We start from the raw sequence: 12,660 nt of genomic DNA on the forward strand, positions 1-12,660 counted from the left end.
GGAGCAGGCAGACAAAAGACAGTGAAGGATTTTCAAGCTTGCTTTCTGCTTGGATAATTTGCTGAGCAGGAAGATGCATGTGACAGGACAGGATGTTTACTCATTTTAGGAGAAGATACAGGATTAAATCCATAGGCAGGATCTCACATTGAAGGATCTGAGCTCAGACAGGAGGACCTCAGGACAGCAAAACACATCAATATGAATACAGGAGGGGTAAGTTAGAGCATTAAGTTCATCGTGGAGATTTTTTTCAAGACCAGCATTTCTCAAACTATGCTCCTGTGCTGGACAAGGCTAGAATTTATTAATAATAAACTTTGCTCAGTTAGCAAAAGTAATGGATAACCTCTATACTGGAAGCCAAGAGAAGATGGCAAGTGATTTAGTTTACAGTTATGTGTTTTAACGTTTAACAGATTTCATTTTTTCATTGTGGTGTACTTGGAACATGCCCCCTCGTCCCCATCTCCCCATTTTTTCCTTCCTTAGCAAGTCTGTGATGTGAGGGTTTTTCTAACAGCTGCTCCGTAAGGCCAATAGAAGACAGACTTTCACTAACAGCTGGAGTTAGAATGCAAAAGTGTGCTCTAGTACAGTGGTTCTCAAGCTTGAGTGTGCACCACACTCACTTGGAGGATCCATTAAAACAGATTGCTAGGCGCACTCCCAGGCTTTCTGATTCCCTTGGTGCAGGGTGGGGCCAGAACTTTGGCAGTTCTAACAACTTCATAGGTGGTGGTGGTGGTGGTGGTGCTGCTGCTGCTGCTGCTGCTACTGCTGTAATAGGTTGGGATTTCAGCATGAAGTGCTTGATGGGGCTGTTGAGTGAAGGGTACTAGAACATTGTGTTTATTCAGAAGCACAAAGTTGGAAAACACCCATGGAGAGACCAAGTGCTGGTTAATAAATACCTGATTAGAACTAAACCAAGAGAGATGTAATAACTAACTAGAAAATGTTTTTTTGGTTTTTTTTTGATTTGGTGCTCCTCCCTCACTCCCACAATCCCAGAACAACACTGAATGTCTTCTCTACCTCTTCAACATGTAAAATGGCTGCCTCAGAAAAAGAGACACTCTCAGCCACTTATTCCACTCACCCTGCTCCTCCTCGTTCCCTGCACCCTCTCCCAAAGGGCCAAATAAGACTGGAAGAAATTGAGCTACTTTTAAAGAGGTTTGCATGTATGTTTCACTCTACTCCCCAATCTCACCTCACCTGTCCTGAGAAATTTGACTCCTTTCTATTGTAACTTCCCAGGATAGTGGCACTGGAGCACAATTACTCCAGGCTAGAAGCCCATTGAACAGAGCATTCCAGTTGGTTAATTATGAAGCCAGTTGGCAGGTAGCCTAAAAGGGGGAGGGCCTGTGTCAGCTGCTAACTAAACGTGCAGGCAGGCAAGCATCAGGAAGTGATCCAAAATAGAAGGGCTATAGTCATCTAGCCTGGTTGATTATGGAACTCCATTGCATTCATGTCATTTGCAAATTTGATACGGTAAACAGGGCTTTGATGAGGTGGAGGTGAGGGATGGTTGTGGGAGCAATTCTGTGTCAGTCTCCAGTCTAAAATTGGCTGGGATTGTATGTAGAAGCGTTGGACACAACAAGCAAATCCAGAGTATTGTTAGTTCTGCATGATGTGTGATGGAAGAACCTCACTCCTGAGTTCTTTTATAGCTCTGAAGCTCACAAAGGACATCACAGAGGAACCTCTACCTTCCTGCCCATTTCACAGTCTAATGGGGCTGTAGCCTCAAAGAGTTCTTAGAGTGAAACCAAGTTTTGATGTACTTCCTGCCTCTGTCTATTCTAATCTAGGACAAACCTGTGAGAATACTCATTCTTAATCCTTCATCAGTCTTTAATAGCAAAATATACTCAGATCTGTACGGAGCAGCTCACTTACCTCAGGCCATGGCTCCTTCAACAGATCTGGATGCTCTTACCTGTACAGCACAACCATTGTTAAGTAAATTAAGCTTAACTGACTTACTGGTATAGCCTGGACAATTGAAATTTTAGGTGGAAAGCTATTGAGGGGGAAGTCCCATGCTCAGGACAGTGCCTACCTATGGCAGTAGAATTCAAACCTTGAACACCCCATCAGAAAAAAGTTTTGGACACACCCATCCAATAAATGTATTTTTAATTATGTGCATTATCAAACAAAAATATAAATGATAAAAATACACATAAATAAAAGTTGAAGACCTGTTATTCTGTCCTGTAGAGAAATCTTTTCAGTATTTTTCTCTAGACAGGTCTATTGAAGGCAGGGACTATGACTTGTTATCTTAGAACAAGTACCTTAGCCTCAAAGGTCCTCAATGTTTGTTGAGTGACTGGCATAGTAAATATAATCAGCACTTGTGCCAAAAAGAAATAATCATTTACAACAGGAGAGCAGTGCTGAGGGAGCTGGCAATCCAGAGACCTCCCTTCCAATCCTTGCTATGCTACTAACTAGCTGTGAGACCTTTGGTTAGTCACTTCACATCTCTTGTCAGTTTCCTTATTTGGAAAATAAGACAGTTGGATCAGCTGGCTTCTAAGGTGTTATCTAGTTCCACACATTCTATGAAATGCTATATTTATTCTCTGTTCACATATAAACCAAATCAGCCTGTCATCCAAAGATGGAAACATGAGGTATTTTTCTAGGGTCTCATGTATATGGGTCTCATGTATATATCCCATTTAGGAATGGGCTAGTACCTTCCACAAACACCACAGTCTTTCCTTTTCATCATCTCAGCAGCTGCACAGTGAACTATAATTAACCCGTTGCAGCCCAGAGCCCTGTGGGCTGCCCAGCATTTGCTTCCTGTTGATTCCTTGCTCATCTGCCACTACCTGTGGCTGGGAGATCTCTCATCTCTTTATAAAGCTTAAGTCCTCAGGGAAAAGAAGATAATTGTGTTCTTCCTGGATCTCATCCTTTTGTGCTTAACATATTCTTCTTGGACTGCGATACCCTCTCCTCCATTTATCCCGTTTTCAAATATGCACATTCCCATTGAAATTAAAAGCTCTTCTAGATCTATTTGCTCCTTTCCATAATCTATATTTTTTCCACTATTTTTTTGCCACCTCAAACATACATTCTATTGAAACTGCTCTCTGACTTTGGTGGGGCTCTGTTTTGTGCTTACTAGCTTGTAGGTGAGCTGATAAGCTGGAGTCTAGTATAGGTGCTAGACTAATACAACTAGCAATGTCATAGTAGGTATATAATCCAAGGACATACAAAGAAGAAGCACATACAATTGAACTGAAGAGGAGTTGACTTGGTATAAGTAAGGTCAGATGGTGGGACCCTGAAGTAGGTCTTGGATGTTGACTTACGGGAGGAGAGTGAACATTTCCTTAGAAGGCAAGCATGGATTGCTGAGTGATAGCGAGTAAGTCCATCTGGCTGTGATGATTTATCTACACAGGTCCATGGAGAGTCAGGCTGGTAACATAGATTGGGTAAAGCCAAACTATTAAGAGATGGCTTGGATCACAGACTGAAGTCAAGGAGTGTGGACTCACTTGTGGAGATAAGGGTACTATTAAAAGATTTAGCAAGAGGAATGATGTATAAAAGGATAGTCTGATAGAGGCAGGAGGAACTGAATATAAGGAGAAAGTAAAGGCAAAAGAAATCAGGAAAGTCTCATCTCTACACTGATTCTATAGCTCTGAACTCTGCCTCATCTAGTACTTTGTAAATAGCCTCATCTAGTACTTTGTAAATATGCAATGACTGCTGAACAGATCCAGCTTGAGGCACTAACATTTCTACTTCGCAAGTTTAAAAAAAAATCATCTCCCCAGTCCATTTCAGACATTGGCACGGAAATTATTTTCTACAAGTAAAACCAACATAAATAGTTGACTTATTCAATATCCAAACAAACCCATGTCCCACGGGATGTTTCTCAGATATACACAAAAACAATGCTCAAAAAAGCCGGTCAGTGTATCCGATTGCTGGTAGAATGAAGATCAAACTTCTTTATGCAGACTTCAAGATTTGCCACCAACTGCCTGTGCCTCTCCCTCCAGTTTTCTCCCTTACTGGACATGTCTTGGAGGCAGGTGAATCCCAGACAAGCCAAGTAACTTAATAGTTCTGCTCAAAGCCACCAAATGTTTGCATCCTCCATCATTACTCCTGTGTCTGGCTCATCTTCATATCTCTGCATTCAAATAACAGTACCTAGCACATATTTGTAGTTGCCTTAGTAATTCCTTCCATTTGCATAGTGCTTTAAGGTTTTCAAAGCATTTTAAAATACATTATCTCACTCTTTCCTTCCTACTATATTGAATACATGGCACCTAGGAAGATGGAAATTCACTTAGAAGTAACAAAAAAAATCTACTGGATGCTAGGCAGGAAGTCAGTTACAGACCATAAACTGTAGTTTTGAAAAGAAAAATTATTAATCGTTGCCATCAATGTGCACAGAGGTTAAAACACAGCAACAGGTGGAAAAAAAAAACACACACACACACACAGCAATAGCCCACATCCTATTAATACCTTTTCAGAACACAACTGAGAACTAAGACTTTTGTACATCTCAAGTGTTGTCAAGTCTACAATGTACCTTATTCAAATGTTTCTGATCTCACAGCCAATTTCCTCTTATTTTGGATACATTTTTAAAAAGCTTGGTCATGAGAACAGTAAGGCCAGATGGTCTCTTTATTGCTTTATCTCCTATCCTAGCACACTGCATGGCAACAGCTATGTGCTGTGTGTGCCAGGTAGGGAATTGATAATCTATTCAAGTTGCTAAAATGGTTTGATGTGGACCACACCTTGATTTAATTGCTGCATACGGATTTCCTGAGGCTGGATCCAGGTACCATTTAAGCCTCCTAATTCTAAGGAACAGTAATAGAAAAGAACCACAGTAAATCGACTTGGGGTGAATCCAAAGCTTGCTTTATTCACTTACTCAGTGGTCATTTTGTGAAAGGCAGGTCATAAAACAGTTATAGTTATATTGGAGTTCATCCTTGGGTGGCAAACGAGATAAAAATACCCTCTTTGGGCTTGTTTGTAGTGGTTTTCTAATGACACAATTATGTTTCACCCCTCTAAGCTGGGTGACAGGAAGGCAGTTACAGCACCATATGGTGGTCAAATTTCATCTTTATTGACCACCTCCCTATATCTGGTGGGATTTTATAAGACATATAGTTACAGATGTTCTTCAGCTTATGATGGGGTTATACACCAATAAGCCCATTCATTGTAACCTGAAAAATCTTTTCAAAAATGCACTTTTTTTTTTTTTTTGGCATATTATGGGGGTACAGATTTTAAGGTTTCAATAAATGCCCATTTCCCCCCCTCCCCCCAAAAGTCTGAGTCTCCATCATGACCATCCCCCAGATGGTGCACATCTCACTCATTATGTATGTATATACCCGCCCCCCTCCCCCCTCCCCAATACCCTATTACTGTAGCACCTATGTGTCCACTTAGGTGCTACTCAGTTAATACCAGTTTGCTGGAGAATATATCTGGTGCTTGTTTTTCCATTCTTGGGATACTTCACTTAGTAGTATGGGTTCCAGCTCTAACCAGGAAAATATAAGATGTGCTATATCACCATTGTTTCTTAGAGCTGAATAGTACTCCATGGTATACATATACCACATTTTATTAATCCATTCTTGGATTGATGGGCACTTGGGCTGTTTCCACAGCCTTGCAATTATGAATTGTGCTGCTATAAACATTCGAGTGCAGGTGTCTTTTTTGTAGAGTGTCACTGGATCATTTGGGTAGATGCCCAGCAATGGGATTGCTGGATCAAATGGTAGATTCACTTGTATCGCTTTAAGGTATTTCCATATTGCTTTCCACAGAGGTTGAACTAGTTTGCAGTCCCACCAGCAGTGTAGGAGTGTTCCTCTCTCTCCGCAACCACGCCAGCATTTATTGTTTGGAGACTTTTTGATAAAGGCCATTCTCACTGGAGTTAAGTGATATCTCATTGTGGTTTTGATTTGCATTTCCCTGATGATTAGAGATGTTGAGCATTTCTTCATATGTTTGTTGGCCATTCTTCTGTCTTCTTTAGAAAAGTTTCTGTTCAAGTCCTTTGCCCACTTTTTAATGGGGTTATTTGATTTTTTCTTCCTAATTTTCGTGAGTTCTAAGTATATTCTAGTTATCAGTCCCTTATCGAATGCATAGGATGCAAAAATTTTCTCCCGTTCTGTAGGTTGTCTGTTTACTTTCATGACTATTTCTTTGGCTGTGCAGAAGCTTTGTAGTTTGATCATGTCCCATTTATTTTTGTTGCTGCTGTGATTGCCTTTGGGGACTTCTTCATAAACTCTTTGCCCAGGCCGATGTCTAGGAGAGTGTTTCCAACTTTTTCCTCTAGAGTTCTAATAGTTTCATATCTTAGGTTTAAGTCTGTTATCCAGCGTGAGTTGGTTTTTGTGAGAGGTGAAAGGTGTGGGTCCTGTTTTAGCCTTCTACAGGTGGCTATCCAGTTTTCCCAGCACCATTTATTGAAGAGAGATTATTTTCCCCAGCGTATGTTTTTGTCTGCTTTGTCAAAGATGAGATGGCTATATGAGGATGGTTTTATATCAGGATTCTCACATCTGTTCCACTGGTCAATATTCCTGTTTTTGTGCCAATACCATATTGTTTTAATTACTACAGCTTTGTAGTATAGTTTGATATCTGGCATATTAATGCCTCCCATTTTGTTTTTGTTGCCTAGAATTGCTCTTGATATTCGGGGTCTTCTTTGGTTCCATACGAAAAAATGCACTTTTGACTTACAATATTTTCAACTTATGATGAGTGCATTTGGACACAGCCCTATTGTAAGTCCAGGAGTATACTGAATGCACACTGCTTTCACACCATCATAAAGTTGAAAAATCCCATGTGGGAACCAATGAAAGTCAGGGACTGTCTATATTTGGGATTTTGTGAAGCTGATACTGAAATGTGGGGCTAAGACCCATATCCCAGGCTGGGCGGGTTGGCTCACGCCTGTAATCCTAGCACTCTTGGAGGCAGGCGGATTGCTCAAGGTCAGGAGTTTGAAACCAGCCTGAGCAAGAGCGAGACCCCATCTTTACTAAAAAATAGAAAAAATTGGCCAACTAAAAATATATAGAAAAAATTAGCCGGGCATAGTGGCGAATGCCTGTAGTCCCAGCTACTCAGGAGCCTGAGGCAGTAGGATCGCTTGAGCCCAGGAGTTTGAGGTTGCTGTGAGCTAGGCTGACGCCATGGCACTCTACCCTGGGCAACGGAGTGAGACTCTCTCTCAAAAACAAAAAAAACCCATGCCCCAGAAGTGCTAGTTTTCAAGCACATCAGCTCTTCCTAGTCTGTCAAACACTTTCTAGATTATTCAAGACATAAGCATTAAAAAGTAGCAGAGTTTAGCTGGGTGTGGTGGCTCACACCTATAATCCTAGCACTCTGGGAGGCCGAGTGAGGCAGGATTACTTGAGGTAGGAGTTTGAGACCAGCCCCCAGGAGTGAGACCATGAATCCACTAAAAATAGAAAAAAATCAGCCAGGTGTGCTAGCACATGTCTGTAGTCTCAGCTACTTTGGAGGCTAAGGCAGAATTGCTTGAGCCTGGGAGTCTGAGGTTGCTGTGAGCTAGGCCAATGCCATGGCACTCTAGCCCAGGCAACAGAGTAAGACTCTGTCTCAAAAAAAAAAAAAAAAAAAAAAGGTAGCAGAGTTTAATGGGAAAAAAACAAACTTAGAAATCAATCAGTAGGTCTGACCTGTTTCCTCATTTGTAAAAAAGGGTGGTAGCACCAATCACACTATCAATCACCTCATAGGTTGGTTGAGTGGGCAAAAGTAAAAAGCAGGCATACTGCCTGGTACTGACACAATGGAAATAAGCTCATATAGCACCATAAGAATCATAAAACCTGGGTAGTAAGAAAATCCCTGGTCCAGCATCTTATAATAGCTTTAGAGATGTTCCCCCCCCTTTTTCTCAATTTAATTGCATTCCAGCTTTAGAGATCTTTAAGATGTGTTCTGCTACTAACCTCACAGAATTCTGTGGAAAACAGAATGAAAAGGCCAAAGAAAGTAGCTTCTTCACTTTATATTTGTGCAAGGTTATTCAAAGTATACAGATGTGGAAGGTTTACAGAAAATTTGTTTTAACAGGTAGAGAATACAAATGATAACATGAGCCCTATTGTAACCAAATTAGAACATGGCAAGAAAACCTGGAAGATGCTATAAAAGCAACGGAATTTGAAATTGCTTGTTAGACCTATACCTTATTTGCAGGTTATATTCCAAAGTCAAGCCTAAAACAAAAACTGCATATAGTTAAAACTGCTTTTGAAAACCCCCCTAAGAGGACCACATACTCTTTCTGTCAATAAATCCAACACAACAGTCTGATTTTCCTTCTAGCATCCCACGAGACTATGTAGTGGGCTTGTTTTTACAGGTCATATTGTTTGGATGTTACCTATTAATAGCTTTGAACACTAGGAAAGAAATGTGCTCTGTGCCTTTCAATACAACCATGGAGTAACCCACTGATTGAATGAACTCAAATCCACACTTACCATATCATGTTCATTCTAAGGCAGAAATCCCCTGAGTGCAACAATGGAGCTAATCATATTATTTAAATAAAATGAGGTTATTTAAATAAACAAATGAGATATTTATTTATGGATAAGTGCATGCAACTGAATTACAAATTAAGTGTGTATGATTCACTGGCACTGTGCTTCCATTTTAGAAATACTCAAGTGTATATGGCTTTACTCTCTAGCAATCTTTTATAACTTTTGGACATGATCAACAGTAAGAAATTAATTTGAAATTGTAACCCACTACACACATATGTATATGATACATGTGACAAAAGATACACAAAATATTTACCTTTATTACATGTCATGTACTTGTTATATTCCATCCTGTTATATTTTGTTAAAAGAAATTCAGGTTGCAACTCACAAACAGTCTATGTCTTGATCCTTAACTGAATTATTCTGAGGAACACTGGAGTATTTCAAGCTTTCAACTACTCAGAGTAGGGCATTACCTCGAGGATAAGGAAAACAAATCAAGCAAGCACATTTGTCCATAATATTTTAATACTTTTCCACTTTAAATACTGGTTTTAATTTTGTGATTGTAACATGGAAGATCCAACTTATTATTTTTAAAAAACATCATCAGGATCATAAAGCTATTATAGAATAGTTACACTCTACACACTCCCAAGGTACTTTAAAATGATTATGTTTTGAGTTTGTAGATGAACAATGACAATAATCCGAATACATCATCTGTACAACCTCGACTAAATACTGGTGAAAAGTGGTTAATTGGACAAATAACTGATAAGCTTAAAGATAACCAGCACAATTTCACAAAAGAACCAGCTCAGCCCAACCTAAAATTTCTTAAGATGTGACACTGATGTTGTACAGGAGTACAAATTAGTTGATGAAACTGAACAAATGGGAAACCCATTCCTCCTTTTCTTTATTTTGTCTTCTTACATCTCCCTCACAGATCTCCCCCTCCTTGCTCTGGCTGACTAAGCGCTAAATGATTATCCTCTACCTCAAAACCAGGAGTCCTGAATTCTGACACACTGAGCTCTCTTATCCTGTATAGTGGGTACTCAGGGACAAAACCTCCACATCACCGATATTTTTCAAGTTTCTAACATAGCGCAGAAGGGTAACTGAGTAGAAAAGTTAGCTTAAAAGGGTAAAAAAAAAAAAAATTTTTTTTTTTTTTTTTTGCTTGGGGAAGAGAAATAACTGGATGAGAAAAACACCATAAATATTCAGTATGTAAGCATTAACAGTATGAAAATAATTCTAGAGGGTTTGAATATAGTCTAATAGGCCAGTACCTCTGCAAATGCTGACCTCTTGAATTCTTTCCATATCCCCCAACTCATTTCTAAATCTTATTGGGCATGATTAACTCTAGTGAAGTACCAGTGCACTTATCTAAAGGTAAAATGTATCTTTTCTTTTCCTCTTTTTTAATACAAATATTTTTAGTGTAGTCATTTTATCTACAGAATACATTGCAAAAGTATATCATCACATTTAGTCCAAATGCAACTAATTATAGTTAGATTTAGATACTGCTTTGTAAACTTTCCATACCTTTGTAAAATAAAGCTATCCAATTTAGTTATGAAAGAGTTAATTGTCTGTGTTCATGATAATTACCGGAAATGGCAAACAGAGAAACATTTATGGTGGGCATACAGAATTTTTTGAAGATTCCCATCAGTGGCTATGGTGAATAAATCTTCCCTCCCTAACCCCCCCCAATTCTCCCATCCCAACCCCTATCCCACAGCTGATTGTAAAATAAAATACACATTTGAGGTATAAACTTTTCTTTTTTAAACATCACAATATAAAATGTTAACTGGTGATGTAGTAAACCAATATGATAATTTGTCTTATTTGCCTTACTAGCATTACTACCATATAGGCACTTTTCCACGTAGTCAAATTATGAACAGCATTTTTCTATAATAAGGCATATTCCATGCACATTTAGAGAAAGGTAAATAAAAAATAGAAAAGATTTATGGAGCGTGAAATCTGCGTGCATGTAATGTAAGCATATGTTTTATATGTATTTTTCTCTCTGTACAGAATAAATATCACTATATCTGATGCAAGTAATTCACTTCCAGGATTGTGCATATTAAGTGATCAGACTAATCCCATCATTAAATTATCACCTTGCATTTATCATCAAGACTCCGTTACCATGTATGGAATATATACAGGACATGTTCTACATAACATGACTTTCTGCTTTACAAAATGGGTTTGATTTCTGTGTTTCTACAGAGATGAACAAGTCAGCAAAGCATCTATTATACAAAATGCCTCTGATTTATATAAATACGTTTGTGTGTAAACACACTAAAGATTTTGAAGTGGGTAGTCATTTTGACCTCGATGAGTACTATTCTTTGCCTCCATTCCATGCTTCAACATCTTTCATAGAGGATTAAAACTGAAAAAGGTATTTTACATTTTCTTATAGCAATTAACAAAAGCATTTCAGTTTGAATCACGTGGAATTCTTTACTGCTCCAGTAAAGTTTCTGATCAAGAGGCAAATAGAAGCATTGCTCACATTTTCTATGTATACTTTGCAACATATCTTTTAAACTGACCCAAACTAGAAGAACTAACAAACATACCCGTTATTGAATACTAGAAATGTTGAATCAGATGTCAAACCCAAAAAGTCTGACTTGCTTAAACAAGTAATACAGTATATTCTCTCAGAAATTTCAGGAAAACATGAGCTCACTTTATCCCCTTTTACCAGAAAGTACAGTCTATACCCACAAAATTTGTACACATGTTTCTGTTTGGAGGCAGGCAGAAACAATTTAGGAATTACCAAATTGTGTTTGTAATAAACTGAAAAAAATCTGTAGCACACAGTACACAACTAAAAAATATAATAGAAATATAAAGATATCTGGGGGGAAAAATAAAGCTTTTTACTCTTTCTCCATCAGAACCAAGATTCTTCATGGGAGTAAGACTATAGAAAAGGCAAAATCACAGGTTATTGACAGCCCTCAGTTATTAAGAGACACTTACATGACACATGAATCATTATAGAAATCAGCAGCAATGAATTTTATGATTATACAAAGCAAAAATGTCAAACAATTCTGGACACATTTTTGACTGCAGGCCTGAAAAAAGAACCTCATCCAGATTTTTGGTACACAGAAAGCACGTGACTCATGTGTGTCCAACTTTTGTGCTTTACTCTTGTGCACAAAACCTGACGTAACTGAGGATCTCAGGTCAGACCATAGTAAATTAAAAATTTTGAAAAAGTGTCTAAAAATTATATCATCAATTCCTAGTTGTGATTCAAAGTTGATTTTTTTTTCTCTTCTAGGAGCAAGCAAATAAAAATATAGCCATATACATGTATTTTACATGTATTTATATTATACGCTGAGCGAGGAGATCTAGCAGGAGGACAGCTAGTGTTAGATGTTCAGCTTTGCTATTGCAATATTTCTTCATTTTTGTACACAAGGCCAAGGTCTTGGGCCACAGACAAGGCTATAGATCCTATGTTCCAGCTTAGAGCATTCAATTTTTTTTCTCCAACATGGAATGTCACACAGCCTTGCTTCAGTCACTGCAGGAAAGAAAATGACAAGTAAAAAATTTAGCAATGCATTATTAACACCCGTAAGACTACCTAAGCAGAGTCCTTCTACCCTCCAAATTCATGGAAGGGGAATCTTTATTAAAATCTATCTTTTAAGGATTTTTACAAATTTGAAATTTATCCTACCAGCAAGGAACCAGCATAAGGAATCTTTTGAAAGTTAGAAAAAAATTGAAAAGGGCAACATACTATAGGTAAGCAAAGAGTGTGTGTAGGGGGAATAAACTTATACTTGCTTATCAGGCGTTAACAAAAAAATCTCTGGAAAGATACACAAGAAACTAGTAACAGCATATTTAATAATATGCATCTAATATTATATAGCAAATAATTATATAATATTTTTTAGCAGGCAAACCTGGGTGAATAGGAAGACAGGCGATAAATTTTACTATATACCTTTCTCATACTTTTGATTTT

General features: G+C 38.3%; 1 protein-coding gene across 3 annotated transcripts in view; it reads right to left on the reverse strand.

The window, feature by feature from the left end:
- Window positions 1-9,119: 9,119 nt before the first annotated feature.
- The window catches only part of CERT1 (ceramide transporter 1), a 121,336-nt gene continuing 117,795 nt past the window's right edge, over window positions 9,120-12,660 (reverse strand). For all 3 annotated transcript variants that reach the window (XM_076008124.1, XM_012783856.3, XM_012783845.3), the window contains one exon: window positions 9,120-12,207. The gene's annotated coding sequence lies outside the window, so the exon portion shown is untranslated. The remainder of the gene's footprint in view (window positions 12,208-12,660) is intronic.

Source organism: Microcebus murinus, chromosome 11, assembly GCF_040939455.1.
Source record: "Microcebus murinus isolate Inina chromosome 11, M.murinus_Inina_mat1.0, whole genome shotgun sequence".
Classification (NCBI taxonomy): Eukaryota; Metazoa; Chordata; class Mammalia; order Primates; family Cheirogaleidae; genus Microcebus; species Microcebus murinus.